This window comes from Ciconia boyciana, chromosome 8, assembly GCF_034638445.1.
Source record: "Ciconia boyciana chromosome 8, ASM3463844v1, whole genome shotgun sequence".
Classification (NCBI taxonomy): domain Eukaryota; kingdom Metazoa; phylum Chordata; class Aves; order Ciconiiformes; family Ciconiidae; genus Ciconia; species Ciconia boyciana.
The window spans coordinates 32,619,654-32,633,457 of record NC_132941.1 but is presented as its reverse complement, the minus strand read 5'-3'; the positions used below and the strand labels follow the sequence as shown (position 1 = coordinate 32,633,457).

The 13,804-nt window shown below is 52.0% G+C and overlaps 1 protein-coding gene across 5 annotated transcripts in view; it reads right to left on the bottom strand.

The window, feature by feature from the left end:
• Positions 1-7,598: 7,598 nt before the first annotated feature.
• RTKN2 (rhotekin 2) overlaps positions 7,599-13,804 on the bottom strand; it is a 52,312-nt gene continuing 46,106 nt past the window's right edge. For 2 of the 5 annotated variants that reach the window (XR_012043829.1, XR_012043833.1), the window contains 3 exons: positions 10,492-11,841; positions 8,465-8,762; positions 7,599-8,342 (listed from right to left, as the gene is read on the bottom strand). The gene's annotated coding sequence lies outside the window, so the exon portion shown is untranslated. The remainder of the gene's footprint in view (positions 8,343-8,464; positions 8,763-10,491; positions 11,842-13,804) is intronic. The other 3 variants (XR_012043830.1, XR_012043831.1, XR_012043832.1) reach the window with 3 other exon arrangements.

Below are 13,804 nucleotides of genomic sequence, written 5' to 3'. Positions count from 1 at the left end.
CCTAGGAAGGGGTTTGTCCCAGCTGCAGAGAAGTTGGCTTGGCAGCCCCTGGAGCTGGCGCAGGAGGCGAGTGCTGTGCCTGCCTCCGCCGGCACCTCTGCCCTGTTCAGGGGCGCGGGGCTGCCGCCTCTGGAGACCACCGCTGGGGTCCCCTCGCCGCTGCCCCAGCCGGTCCCTTCCTTTGCGGTGGTCAGCGAGGTCGCATCTGGTCCGGTTTTGCAGTTGTCGTGATTTTAATGAGCAATGGGACTTCTTGCACTGGCGTGAGGCGGGCGGCATTGGCAGCGCTGCCATGAGTGCTTCCTGCGGTGTTTGCTGTACGCGTGGTTGATATTTCACTCGTTCTCTTCCTCCTCCTCCCCTCTCCCCCCAGCCCCGCAGTTTTAAATATGTTCTAATAATGGCAGCATAATCTACTAGCTGTTTATACTTTTTTAACTTTCTTTTGTTGTAAATATTGTATACTTTTTGTGATTCAAGTTATGTAGCCTATATGCTCTGTAAGGTGATGATTTGTATATATAAAAATGGCCCAGTAATATTATATAGTTTCCCATTTAAAAGGTTATTGAGTAACCTTTGCGTTAGTTTAAACACTACCAGAAATAAAGCTGAGCCAACTATAAACACTCAATTTTTGTATGTTTTCCAAATTGTACTTATTAATGCTTTTGATACTGTATTATGTGCCAATAGTTTCCCAATCACATAGCAGGCAAAAGATATTTTGTACTTTTTGATCCACTGTAATATTTAATAAAAAATGTTACTATCTGTTCCCTTTTGTGTTTGATTAATAATTCTGTAAACAGCCCTTATCGCAATGGATTACATATTATCCCATCCGACCTTTCAGCCCGCTTATATTGGCTGTTCTAGAGAAAATATCTGCTCCTGCAAATGATTAGATTAAAGGAATGGAAGTTTGCAATTTCCTAAAGGAGGAAGAGACAAGATCTTCAGTCAGTGCCCCTCTATTTTTGCAGCGTGCTCGCATTAAAGTGTGGCTGTGGTCAGGCTGACTGTAGGAATGGCTTTTGAGGGGATAACAACCATGCATAGCCAGTGGCTCCAGTATCGAATTTGCTTCGTTGTCATCTCAGGGCAGGATTTTTTCCCACCAGTACTGCAGGCTCAAGGTGGGATCTGAAAATCGCCCCCTGTTCTTCCCAGCTCGACCATGAGTAAGATTTCGGAGTTGGATACTAACTAGTAATTTTTGCTGATGACAGTAAACAGCCACCGAGTAAAATTAGTTTGTACTCTGTTTCTTCACGTGTCCAAAAAGCCCCCCTAAACTTGGTAGCCCTTTGGGAAGCTCTTATCACAGTGAGTGTTGTCAGAGCGCTGCTGGGCCTCTGGTCTCCGTAGCTGAGAAAGTAATTTACTTGCTGTAGGTCAGGACTGGGTACCGCCCTCGCCCGGCACATCTCGGCAGCGGGGCTGGCATGCCCCAGTGGCTAGGGCCACCCTGTAGTCCTGGATCGTGGCTTAACAATGTGGTCCTGGGGGGTGTGCGTAGGGGGGACCTTCCCCATCCATGGGAGTCCCAGGAGCTGAAGCCGTGGGCCCGTGGTGGTCCGAGGCTGCTGCAGCTTCGTGCATCCGCCCTGCACCACGCGCGGCCGAGGCTGTTTGCAGCGCTAGCGTTCGCTGCACCCAAGGAGCTCTTTCCTGCTCGGCATCTCCAAGGGCAGCGCAAGCCACGGGCGGAGGGTGGGGTGCGGTTACGGTACGTGCTGCTGTCGGCGACGTAACCCCCAGCCTGCGGGGGAGTACAGGAGCACGGCATGCAGCGGGGAAGCGGCTCCCATAACCATGCTGCAGCCGGGTGAGCACAGGCTGGGTTGACGTCACCGTTAGATGAGGCTTCCAGATACGCGCTGCGGTTGAGGGAAAGTCTCAAAAAAAAGCATTTCTTGTGTGTGCTGGGAAGTGAGGGAAAATACCAGCTCGGGGGCAGAGGCGGCCGTTGGGCACCCATGAAGCAGCGCAGTGCTGTTGAGCGCCGTGGGGCTGTGTTGATGCAGAGGCTGGGTGTGCCCGGGGGAAGCCGGGGTGACGCCTGCCCAGTCCCCGCACACGGCTGTGCAGAGCAGCTCCGTGCAGCCCTGCGCCACCTCTACAGTGGGGATAGTCCAGGAGCGGCGTGAGGGCAGGATGGGCACCCGTGGTGTGGCCCAGCGGCTCGGCTCCCAGCGAGGCGCTTCCTGAGCCAGCAAGGGGGTCACTACAGCACTTAATTGCCCTCAACAAGCTCTCTTCTCTTTTGATGTCTGAGTCCTTGTTCAATCATTTGCTCTTCAGAGCGGGCTGTGCAAGGACTTTGATAGTTTCAGGATGCACTGTGTATGAGCAGACAGAATGAACATTCCTCTGGTTTAACCTGCTGCCTGATAATTTCCTTTGGTGCTTGTTTATTCTTGTGTTGTGAGAAACAGTAAATAATCACGCCATATGTGCCGTCCCCACACCAGCTGTGAAGCAATGGGAGAAGATGGGACCCTCTAGCAAACTCTTCCCCCCATCCACTTCTGACTTTGCCAAGCTGAGGCATTTTATTCTTCTCATATTGAAAATATTGCCTACCAGTGAACACCTGAAGGAGGTGAGAGGAAATGCGGACACGTATGGATGCTGGGCTTTGCAGTAGCTGCAGAGGTGGCCAATGCAACTTGGTTTCCAGCACCATGCTTGCTTCCTTGCTTTTTTTAGCCCTTCCTAGTCTGTGGATTAATGTAAGCCAACGCTGTGTGTTCCTGCTGTGCTGGCGTGTGTGTCGGGCTGCCCTACGCATGCCGCAGAGCACGGCCAGCAGGAAGACCTCCCCAGGAGCAGCACGCTGGAGCTTTTCACACCCAGATGAGCCTGGGCTGTGAGTGGCACTGAGGGGTTGCAGCATCATCCCTTGGCTGGGCTGGGCACATCCCAGTGGGTTTGTCAGGGTCACTTGGGTATCGGTGCACCCCCACGCACGTGCAAGCGATGGTGCGGAGGAGTCTGTGCTAACGTCACCCAAAGGGCTTGCAGGGGAACACGGGCACCTCCTCAGGGCTCAGTGGACCCCGCCATGGGCTGGTGCGGTCTGCACAAGGTCAGAGCTACACCTGGGAAAAGTTTGTTACCATATTAGTGACTCGCAACCACCTCTAGTTTTGAGAGCGAAACGTCCTGTGGTCTGAGCGAGGACAAGGGATGCTGTGCCACTGGCTTGCTGCGGCCAAGGGGTTTGTCACCTTCTCACACCATTTTTTTAATTCAGCTGCCAGCAGAAGGAAATGAACAAGTTTTGGGGGTCTGAAGCAAAGCAGAGATGCAAAAGGTGGTGCTGACTGCAGTTGAGTTCTCCTGGCTGGAGGCTCTTGGTTCTGTCTTTTACTGTCTTGCTTTTCTGTGATTACACAGTAATGCCCTTTGCTATGCTTCTTGCAGTCACAACCAACGTGTAAGAAGGACCAGGGGCAGTGCTTCTGGTTTTCTCTGGTTTCTGGGCCACGGCAAGCCGCACTCCTGATGCACATGCCTCCTGAGTACCTCCTGCGAGGACCTTCGCAAGCTTTTCACCAGCAGCCAGGGCTTGGGAGGCTGGAAGCAGATGGAGGTCCTGGGGCAGGATCCCCCTGCCCTGGATGGATCCCGGGGCTTGTGGGTGGCTGTCGATGCTCTGCCAGCAGCTGCATCTCCCAACAGCCCCCCAGGGTTGACCCTAACCCCGTGGTAACGCCGACCTGTTGGGAACAGGGCCCTTCCTCTCCCCCTCTGCCGCACCAGCGGTGTCTCTGCTCCTTGCAGAAGTTTTCAGTAACATTTTTAGGAAAGTTTCTGCTGCTGGGAGGAGCAGCTGACACACAGACATCACCAGTAATCCTCACTGGCACCGTAATTGCTCTGGGAAATGCAGTGCTCGCCCACAGGCTTTCCAGGAATACCAGACACCTTCGGCTCTTCCCAGAGCAAGAAAACCAGAGCCTGTATCTTTGCCTTCCCCAGTTTGGGTAGGCTCACAACTGAGGTGCTATCAGAGCATATTGTCTCCCCAGCTGAAGAGAAACCTGGAAGAGCTGGCTGGCCTCGAAGAAAGCAAAAGAAGTGGCCACCAAAGCATCCCGTCTCCCTCGTGTGCACCCGGACCTACGACCGCCTGGGGTTTGCGTTTCTGCAGGAGAAAGCTGTGGCCGTGGCCATGGCTGTGGCCAGGGCCCAGGCAATGTCCCCTCCTGCCTCCTGCACGGGTGCCTGCTTTTGAGGCGGCGCATGTCCAGCGAGCAGACAGGGACGCGAGGGCTGCTGGATACAACTTAATCAGTGTTTTCATTTAGCTTTTCAATTTATCCTTTATGGGATTAAAAAGAAAAAAAAAAGTATTCGCGATGTTAGATGCTCCATCTAGTGTCTCACCTGGGGAATGAGCCCCAGTGTCACCGGCGAAGCCTGGGACGGGATGTCCCCTGTGCTGGGGTCAGTGCATCCAGGGCTGGACCCCCCTTCCCCACGGCGCTGGTAGCGCGAGGGCCAGCAGCCTGGGACGCTGGGAACAAACATGTTCAAAACTGGATTAGGCAAATTCATGAAGATTGTTGCAGCTGCTGAAAACCGATGGCTCGGGTACAAAAGCTGCGTTCAAGAGACCCAAAAGTCCTGAGCGGTGGCAGCTGCGAAGCCCTCCCCGTGCTCACAGTGGGCAGGGGGTGCTGGGAGGGGTGGCCGTGGGGCCGGCATGTGTGCCTTGTCCTTGGGTGCTGCACCCCGTGCCTCATCCCCCCCACCGTAACGCGGGGGCACAAAAATCCTGGTCGCTTCCTCCGCCTCCTCCTCCTCCTCCTGCTGCTTCTGGAGACAGAGATGCTTGACAGCTGCAGGTTTTTTGGTGATGAGCATAAAAGCATTTAACAAATTGCTGATTAGCCAATTAGTCATCTCATGGCAATCACCGTGACTCCCAGCCCCGAGCCTGGTCCCATGGGGTGCTGGGGGAACCAGCGCCCGGCCACGCTGCCCTGCAGCCAGGGTGCAAACCTCGCCTGCCCGCATCCCGGGTGCCCCCACAGAGCCTGCCCGGGGGGGCTGCTCTCCCAGGAAAGGAGGCGGCTGAGGTGCCAGCACATGGGGGTCATCTTTAAGAAAGGGAGGCAAAAAACACAGAACTTGCAAATTTTGTTCAGTTTGCTCTGAAATTTACTCAGGAAAGAAAAAAAATCCCCCGCTGTTGTCTGAGGCAGTCCCGTCCCCCAGAGCATGTGTGTGGCCGTGGGGCGGTGGTGGTGGGCTCCCCGTCTCCCCCCAACACCCCTCCACTGCTGCAGGCCGTGCCACAAGGCAACGCTGTGCCGTGAGGTGACGCTGCGAGGTGACGTGATGCCATGAGGTGATGCCATGAGGTGATGCCATGCCGTGAGGCGATGCCATGAGATGATGCCATGCCATGAGATGATGCCATGCCGTGAGGCAATGCTGTGAGATGGTGCCATGCTGTTAGGAGATGCCATGCCATGAGGTGATACTGTGAGATGATGCCATGCTGTGAGGTGATGCTGTGAGGCAATGCCATGCCATGAGGTGATGCCAGGCTGTGATGCAATGCTGCAAAACTTCACATCTTGTACAAGCCAGTAAGAGATGCTCTTTAGCCATTTTGGTGCCAAAACTGTGTGTTGGAACAGGCAGTTTGTGACCTCCAAGTGCTTGTGCACGCAGCAGACGCCCCCTCACGCTGGGAGACACCAGCGGGGTGAGCAATGGCCCCTGTTGATTTAGGGCCCACCGTACCAGGGCTCAGGAGCTGCAGTGCCAGCAGGCAACGCCATGTCCCCAGGGCCAGACGCTGTGTCCCTCGCGTGAGGAAGCCACGAGCCAGGTGCCACGGCGAGGCTGAGCTGTGTAAATACCACGGGGAGGGGAGCGGTTTGCCTGGGGGGAAGCAGGGGCAAAGGCAGAGGGCAGCTTTGCTGCGCTCTCAGCACATACCCGAAGTACTAAGGTACGCGTAATGGACACGGTGGGAACCCACGCCAGGAGGATGAGACTATCGCATCTCTCTCAGACTGTGGATAGTTTGTGGATACACCTAAATACCATTTAATTGAATTTACAGGCAGTCCAGATGTGTTTAAGCAGAGATGAAGTGGGTATCTGCAATGAGTGGTGCTGAATGGTATTGCTTGGAGCACACTTCAGCTCTTGTAATTTATACGTTGTGTGTGCATCTAGTTGGGGTTTCCCTACTGGTGGTCTGGGGAGGGAGCCCAGGGAGTGCTAAAACCCTCGGCTGTCCTGCACGTGGGTGTCTAAACCCCACCCTGGCTCCCGCTGAGGCACCTGGGGCCTCGGCATGAGCAGCGTGTGTGGTTGCCCGGGCAGGCGATGGCCATGCAGCCTTCCTGGGCCAGTGCCCTGCTCTGGCCCCCTCTGCTCCACGATAGCAATGGGGGAAAAATATTGAACCGCTCGCAAAGCAGACGCACAGGGGCTGCCTCGTCCCCCCATGCACAGCTTCCTGCACCGCTGCTCAAACCCTCCGTCCTCTGCAGAGAGCGCAAGGGACTCTCCTCCTCTTGCAGGGCTTCCTTGGGTTTTTCTGGTGGTGTTTTTGTTTGCAAGCTCCCCAAAAACCAGCCAGGCAAAGCAAGCCCCCCACCCCCCCACCCCCAACGTCTCTGGAGCTCTCAAAGGAGGAATAAAGCCATTTGTTTCTAATTATATTTGGCAACCGCTCAGAGAATTTAGGACTAAAGCACGCAAATTTTTTGCTCCTGATTAAAGCACTTGACCTCATAAGCAAAAGGCAGAGATTTCAACACACATCCACAAGTAGGCTAGGAACAAACTGCAGAGAAAAGACAAAAAAAACCCCCCTTTGCTTAGATACACAAAATAATTCATTATGAAACAAAAGGCAGAATATTTAGTGCATAACTGGATCTTGCCTAGGGCTCAGCTAACCACCCAATTACTGCTTTTAAAGCGGAGAGCGCTTACTCCGAGCTAACACGTGCGCAGCAAAGGCCCACATGCTCCATTGAGCCCACGGCGCGCACGTGACTGAGACCCATTTGCTGCCTGTGGGAAGAAAGCATCTTTCATGGGACCGCACCGGCTTGCCTGGCCCCAGCGCCCAGCCGGCAGGACGGCTGGGACAGGGCCCAGTGGCAGGGGGTACAGGAGTTGTTGTCACCTTTTTTTTTTCCCCAGGCTGAAATACTTTCTGCCCATCAGGAGAAGGATGCAGCATTCTCGGTGCCTAATTTCAAGCAGTGGCTGCCCTGGGCTGCCCTGGGGTGCCTGGGACAGTGAGGCAGACCCTCTTTCCTTCCTTCCACCCATCAGCACGGGGTGACACAGTGTCCAGCTCCCGTGTTTACTATTTTCCCCAGCTTTAATAACAGCTCAAGGATGTGTCGCAACTGCAGAAGAGTCAGCTGGCTCCCAACCAAGAGAAACAGCAATGATCTTGATGGCACCCTTTAAAATAGCAGAGAAACCAGCTCAAACAGAAATTAACTACCCTGTGAGGTTCTGTGGTCCATAAAATACTTCCCCCGGCTCCATGGTTTTAAAATAACATGAAAGAAATACTTTCCATAAAAAGTAGTTAACTAGCATACAGATTTTTTTTTAGTCATAATTCTGAGAGTCATACCCAAACAAAATAGTTATACAAGCATTAAATTATACATTAAAGAAGGCTGATGAAGACAGTGAATTACAGAGCTACCATATAAGATTTCAGATATACAGATAGCAAGCATTATTAACATTTCTATTAAAGGTGACCTACAAAAGAGGGACAAAAATAATCTGTGCCACTTCTGATTTCTTGTGATGCAGGAGAAAGTGAATGTGAAATGGCTCCAGCCCAACTGCCACCTAGTCCCGCTGTCATCATCCCTGTCTGCTTCCCCTCCCCATCCTCTCCCCCAAAAATTAATGAAGGAGAGCAGAGGATTGCTTTGTGCTGGACTGCAAATATCCAGGCTGATGTTCTCTGGTTTAGGTGGGTAACTTCCTTGGAGGGCATAAAGTGGATGGTTTTCTCGGTGCTCACCTGAATCAGTGAGATGGTGAATTTTTAGCGGAGCGGGATTTTTTTCTCTCCACTTGACTGGGCACCAGAGGTTTGACCATGCGAGCAAAGGCGGCAACGGGCAGAGCAGGTTGCAGCAGGCCTGAGGCTGCCTTCTGATGGGTGGCTCCTGGTGGAGGACTTATTCTGCATCTGCCCTGCAGTGGCTCTTCCCCTGGGGGTTCCCCAGTGCCTGTGAGGGTTGGTCCTGCGCTTCGGCTCTCCCTGGGGTGGGGGTACTAGCTGTCTTACCCCTCCAGCCACCTGCAGGGTTCCATAGTGCCTGTGGGCATTATGAAATATATCATTATAAAAATACATCATGAAATATATTAAATATATATTTATATAGATAAAAATATATCTACTTTCATTATATAAATATATAATAAAATATATAATTACCTCCGAGACTGCTGCTCCTCCGTCCCTGGTGGTCGGTTATTTGGTTGCTGTTAGTTTCAAAATTTATTTGGAAGAAACTGACGGAGAAATCGAAATACATGGGCACACACAGAAACACACCATGACTGCATAAGCAGCATGTCCGTAGGTGATCAAGCTTACCAAACGAGGATGCCCAAGCACTGCAACGTATTTGCTTTTTCCTGCAGCTGCTGGGCTTGGCTGTTGGGGTGCTGCCACCGTCCTGTCCGGATTCCCATGGCGTTCGAGGAACTGTGGCCAGATGGGACCTGAATTTCTGATGGAGAAAACAGTCAATAAGGAGTGGAAAATATTGATTTATATACAACACTAACATAGAGAGAGAGCGTGTGTGTGTGTGCTCTGTGTGGCTGCTGCACATCTCCACGACTGAGTCCCTGCCGGGGTGGCAGGGGCAGCCGTCCTTGGCTCATGCCAGCAGGGTGTGAGGGACAAATCATTTTCTAAATGTCTTGTAAGCAAAGAAGTGAGACCAATACAAAATAATGCCAAAAAGAGGATTTCTGTTAACCTCTAAAACACCGAGGACTCAGCATTTGCCACGAAGGCAATGAGGTTAAGAGGCCCACTGGTATTTCTGCACTCGAGTGGCTTTCCATGAGGAGCTGGTGATGGTTTCTTGTGGCAATATTATCCAGAAATTAAGAATTCAGCTCTATTTTTCCTGATGTTTCAGTACAATTTTAGCGGGGCTAGGGTTGGGAAAAAGCAAGTGAGGAGGAGGGCTGGGGTGAGGCGGATTCTCGTGTGGGGCAGCTATCAGCAGAGCTCAGCTCCTGCTCTTGCAGGGCTGTGGGATCAAACACCGACACTTCGGAGTCGCACACACGTCTGTGAGCAGTGTCTGTCCTGCTCTATTGCTGCAAACCAGACACCTTTGTCCCATCAGGGACATGCTTGAAGCAGGTATCTCGCTCTGGCGCTTGGTCTTTGGCAGCACGGATCCTGCCTTGTAATCCATCCGTAGCCAGGGTTAGGGGGGCTTGCAGGAGTGCAAGGTGCGGGTGGTTTTATACCAGCTTCTCTGTGCAATGCAGAGCATTTGGGCTTTAACTTTAGGTTATTAATATACCGTTACTCCAGATTTCCAACTGTAGCCTGTTTTTTTCTGTACCATTAGTATCTGCTTTGTGGTGAGCAGAGCATTTCATGTACCATTAGTGTTTGTTTTGATCAGAGTTTCCTAAACCCCGTCATTCCCAGATTTTCGTCAGAATCTCCCAAATATTTCTAATGCCTAGGTGGGTTTCTAGAAGGCTGGGCTTGGTTGCCTCACGTTAAAAGTATGTTCCTCTTTCCACAGCTGTTCTAAAAAGTTGTTTTAGCATTGTCTGTGAAGGCCTTGGTCTAAGGGCAGTAAGCAGACAGGCGCTCTGCTGCAGCCAGCCGTGCTGGCTGAAGCTTTCCAGTGTGTCCCAGAGCCTTGCCAAAGCTTGCTAGATGGTTCCTGAGCTTCTGCCTCAGCTAGACTGGAGGTGGTAATGTCCATAAGTAAATGTTGGGTATCTCCATTCCTAGGAGCCCAGCTTGGTTTAGATCACCTCCTGTGCTTGTGTATTGCTCGTTTATCTTACAGCATTTAATGCTCAGAACGAAGCTTAAACAGAGCAAAAAAAACCCTGCGTAGGCTTTTGAGCTGAGTAAGGTGCCTGCAAAGGAGCAAATAACACTCAGGTGCAACGTGTGGCTGAAGCAGCAGCGGGCCGAGGCCAGTTGTGCGCAGAGCGGCAGGTGAAACCCGCGGGTCCCAGGGGACACGAAGCACAGGCAGTGTCCCTCCGGCAGCTGCCAAAGCGAGCGGGTTCCCCGGGAGGCTGCGGGAGCACCTGGAGCGCTCGCCCTGGCCGGTGGGTGACCTGGGGGCCAGGTGGCCACGGGGTGGCCTTGTAGACCATCCGGCAGCCTGCCTTCAACAAGCACGAGAGGCCCTTTGGAGAAAGACTTTGTGAAGTGTTTTGTCAAACACTCCGTCTTTTAATACTTACAAAAAGTGTCCCCATCAGCAAGACCAGAAAAGGCTGCTGAAGCGTGCTGCGGCTGAGCATCCATCTGCTTTGCCATCACGGATGTCTTGTCTCGGGACGTGATAATTGCACAATAAAATCCTGTTCCCTGCTGAAGAGCAGGATGGGGGGGGTGTACAGTTAAAAACTGCTGTACGGTTCTCTTTTCATTTTCAGTGGCTTTTGAATTAGGCAAAGCAGATCATTCGTTCAGATGCAATTTTGTCTGATACGAAAGCGAGAAGCCGGCACCTCAGTGAGATCAGCCAAATCCATTTCAGTGTGGACAGGTTTCCGACCTGAACCAGATCGCCTATAGGGCTGCTGCGGCTGTGACTCTGCCAAACTTGTACAAAACATCTATAAAAGGCAGAAGAGAAGGGTCTTAACTGCCGCGGTGAAGGGAGTGGCCTCGGAAGCAGGAATGGGAAGGCAGGGGTGTTAATTCATTAAAGCATTACTTATGTCAATGGGAAGGGCATTTTACTTCCAGTAACTTGAAATGTGGCGTGAAATGCCTTCAGGTTTCACCCCTCAGAGCACCACCACCCCTTGCAGAGGCAGACCCTGAACCCCCTTACTCTCCATCCGCCATGCTCTGAGCCGCAGGATCTCCAGGGTGCAGGGGAGCTCTGAGAAAGCAGCCATTACCCCGACAGTCCCTCCGTCTTCCCCTGCATCTTCTGCTTTCAGCTGCTAATGGAGACGGAGGAAGAACTCCCAGAGCGGAGCCACCAGTTGTATTTTCCACTGGCTGCAGTTGGAGTGTGTGTTTGTTTGTTTATCCCCCTCTCCCTCCACTGGTGCAGGATAGCTCTGCTCAGAAGGAGCATCTGTTCTTCATTTAGAGGCAGCATTAAGCTACTTTTGCAACGGGATTGATGGAGGCAGAAGGAGGTCAAAAGATTTATCCAAGTTCAGAGGAAGTCCCACTAAATAGCTTGCCTGTAGCACCTATCAATTATCGGTCCTCCTTCGTTCAGAGGAAATACTGGATCAAGGAATTGAAATCAGCGTGGTAGGGAACTGCGGTTCCCAACTCTGCCCAGCTTCAGCTTTTCGGATGGGCCCTTATAAGGTTATGTAATGAAAATCCCAGAAAGGGCAAAGGACCTGTACGCTATTAGAATTAGGCTACATCTCCATATGGATCAGACGCAAAGGAATTACAGCTGCGTGCTGGATACTTCAAAGCAACAAGGTAACTTGGACTAGAAATCCTGCAGCCCCTCCATCTCCAGTGGGCTCGCTGAGGGCTCTGCGCTCCTGCTGCACCCTCCTGGTGCCACCTCCTGTCTTGGTGCCATCTCCACTCCAACGCTGCTCCTCCCTCTGGTGAAACAGGATTTGGATACGTTATTAATTTTCATTCTTATTATTCTTTCCAAAACCAACTTTTTTTTTTTAAATTCCACTGCATTGCTGTATGCGCGGTTGCTTTGCTGTCTCCCTACACAGTGGCTCTGTCTTAGGCAGGGTGGTACGGCCGTGCATGAGCTCTAGAGGCAGGTAGGATGATCAAAAGCTTCCCCAGAGATACCCATGTCCTAAACAGGCATAACAAACCACCAGTAGCCTCCGGACGCTAAGAAAGAGGGGGGAAACCAAGAGTACAGGCAGCAAGGTCAAAGTAATAAATTGTGGTGAAATACTTCAGCAATGGAAAATAACTTGGCCAGGTGCCATGGGCAGTGATCGTTTCCTTGTACCCTCCGCGCCTTGCCCAGCCAGACACGCAGGTTTAATGCCCAGTAGAAATGGGCACTGCCTAGTGGTTTTGTAGCTGGAGCCACTCTTCCCCCAGTCTTTTTTGGAGGGATCAGGGGCTGATCTTCCTGTCCACCAAAAAATACGTACTTTCCAATCTTCCCCTTTCTGAGGGCTTCCTTTTTCTCTCTACTTTTTTTTCTCATGTGCCACATCACTTTTTGTTTTAATCTCCCTTATTTCCCATCAAAGGAAGGTTTATCAGTTTTTGCAGACGAACATCTCTCCTTGGAGCAGGCAGACCAGTACCTGTTGCTCTGAGGGTGCCCAGAGCAGCTTTGCCCAGTGGGAGCAGCCACGGCCAAGGGCTGTGTGCCACTTGCTCTGCGGGGCAGGGGCACCCTGGGGTCCAGCACTGAGCCCTCTCTCTAAGATCCCTTGGGTAACCGAGCGGCGCAGCATAACTCTGAATCAACTGCGTTAACTAGGCAGTGGAGCTCCTGCTTGGCTAATTAGGCTTCCTGAAAGCAAGCTGTATTTGCTGGACCAACGCAGTATACGACGCTGTGATGGCTACGCTGCTTCTCTTGCCCGGGCTGGTTGTTCTGCAGGGCCGTACCCATCGCCGTGTGCCAGACCGTCTGGAGCTGAACTGGGCATCGCCGCACAGCACCCTGCTGCAGCACACGGATGTAGCCTCACCTCGACCAGCACAGAAAATGCAGCCAGTGACTTAGCAACAGTGGCCCACGGCCAAGTGCGAATTGCTTCTTTGACATGGTTGTCTTCACCAGGTGAGCAGCCCTGAGTTTTGACATTGGTGTAATCTAGATAGATGGTCATAAGTATTGAAAAAATTCTGCTCATGCCATTTTATTTTATTTTATATCCTTTTCCTTATCCAATTGAGAAAACAGGAAGAGGGGAAAGAATTAACATGTCACTTCTTGGATCCATCTAGCTGAGAAACACCAGGCAGATGCAGAAGCTGGGAGTCACGTTTTACAAGCACTGGGACTGTGCTGCAGGGCAGCCCGCGCCCCACGAGCCCCGTCCGTCCAGGCTCCCAGTGTGCACAGCTTCAGAGGCTGCTGACAGTGCTAAAGCTTACACATGTGTGTCTGTGTCTGGCTGTGTGCGCACATGTATGTGCACACAATAGATAGCACACAGACTTTAAAACTTCAGCCTCAAGTTAATGGTATGATTTTTCTCTGGAATATGTAGGGATGCAGTCTCTGTTCCTCCGTCCTTCCTCTTCACAGCCCCTGAGTTACATTCGCTATACTGCAGTGGCCACTTCTTAAACACTCTGGTGCAGGTCATACTAATCTGCAACATTTTGCTCTGGCTTTCAAACCTGTCCTGAAAGGTTTGCAGGCTGGGCTTTGGGTCACTGCACTGAGGAGTGACCATGCTGCAAACCTCAGCTCTTCAGAGGAGTTTGGGTGTGAGCTCTGTCTGCAAAGGCTGAGACATCCCTGTGCTCAGGTATCATATCTGCCTATTCTATCTATTATACCCAACGATTCTACCAGTTGTCCTGCAACATGCCACACGGGAAGGCGTCTGTAACCCACCCTGAACA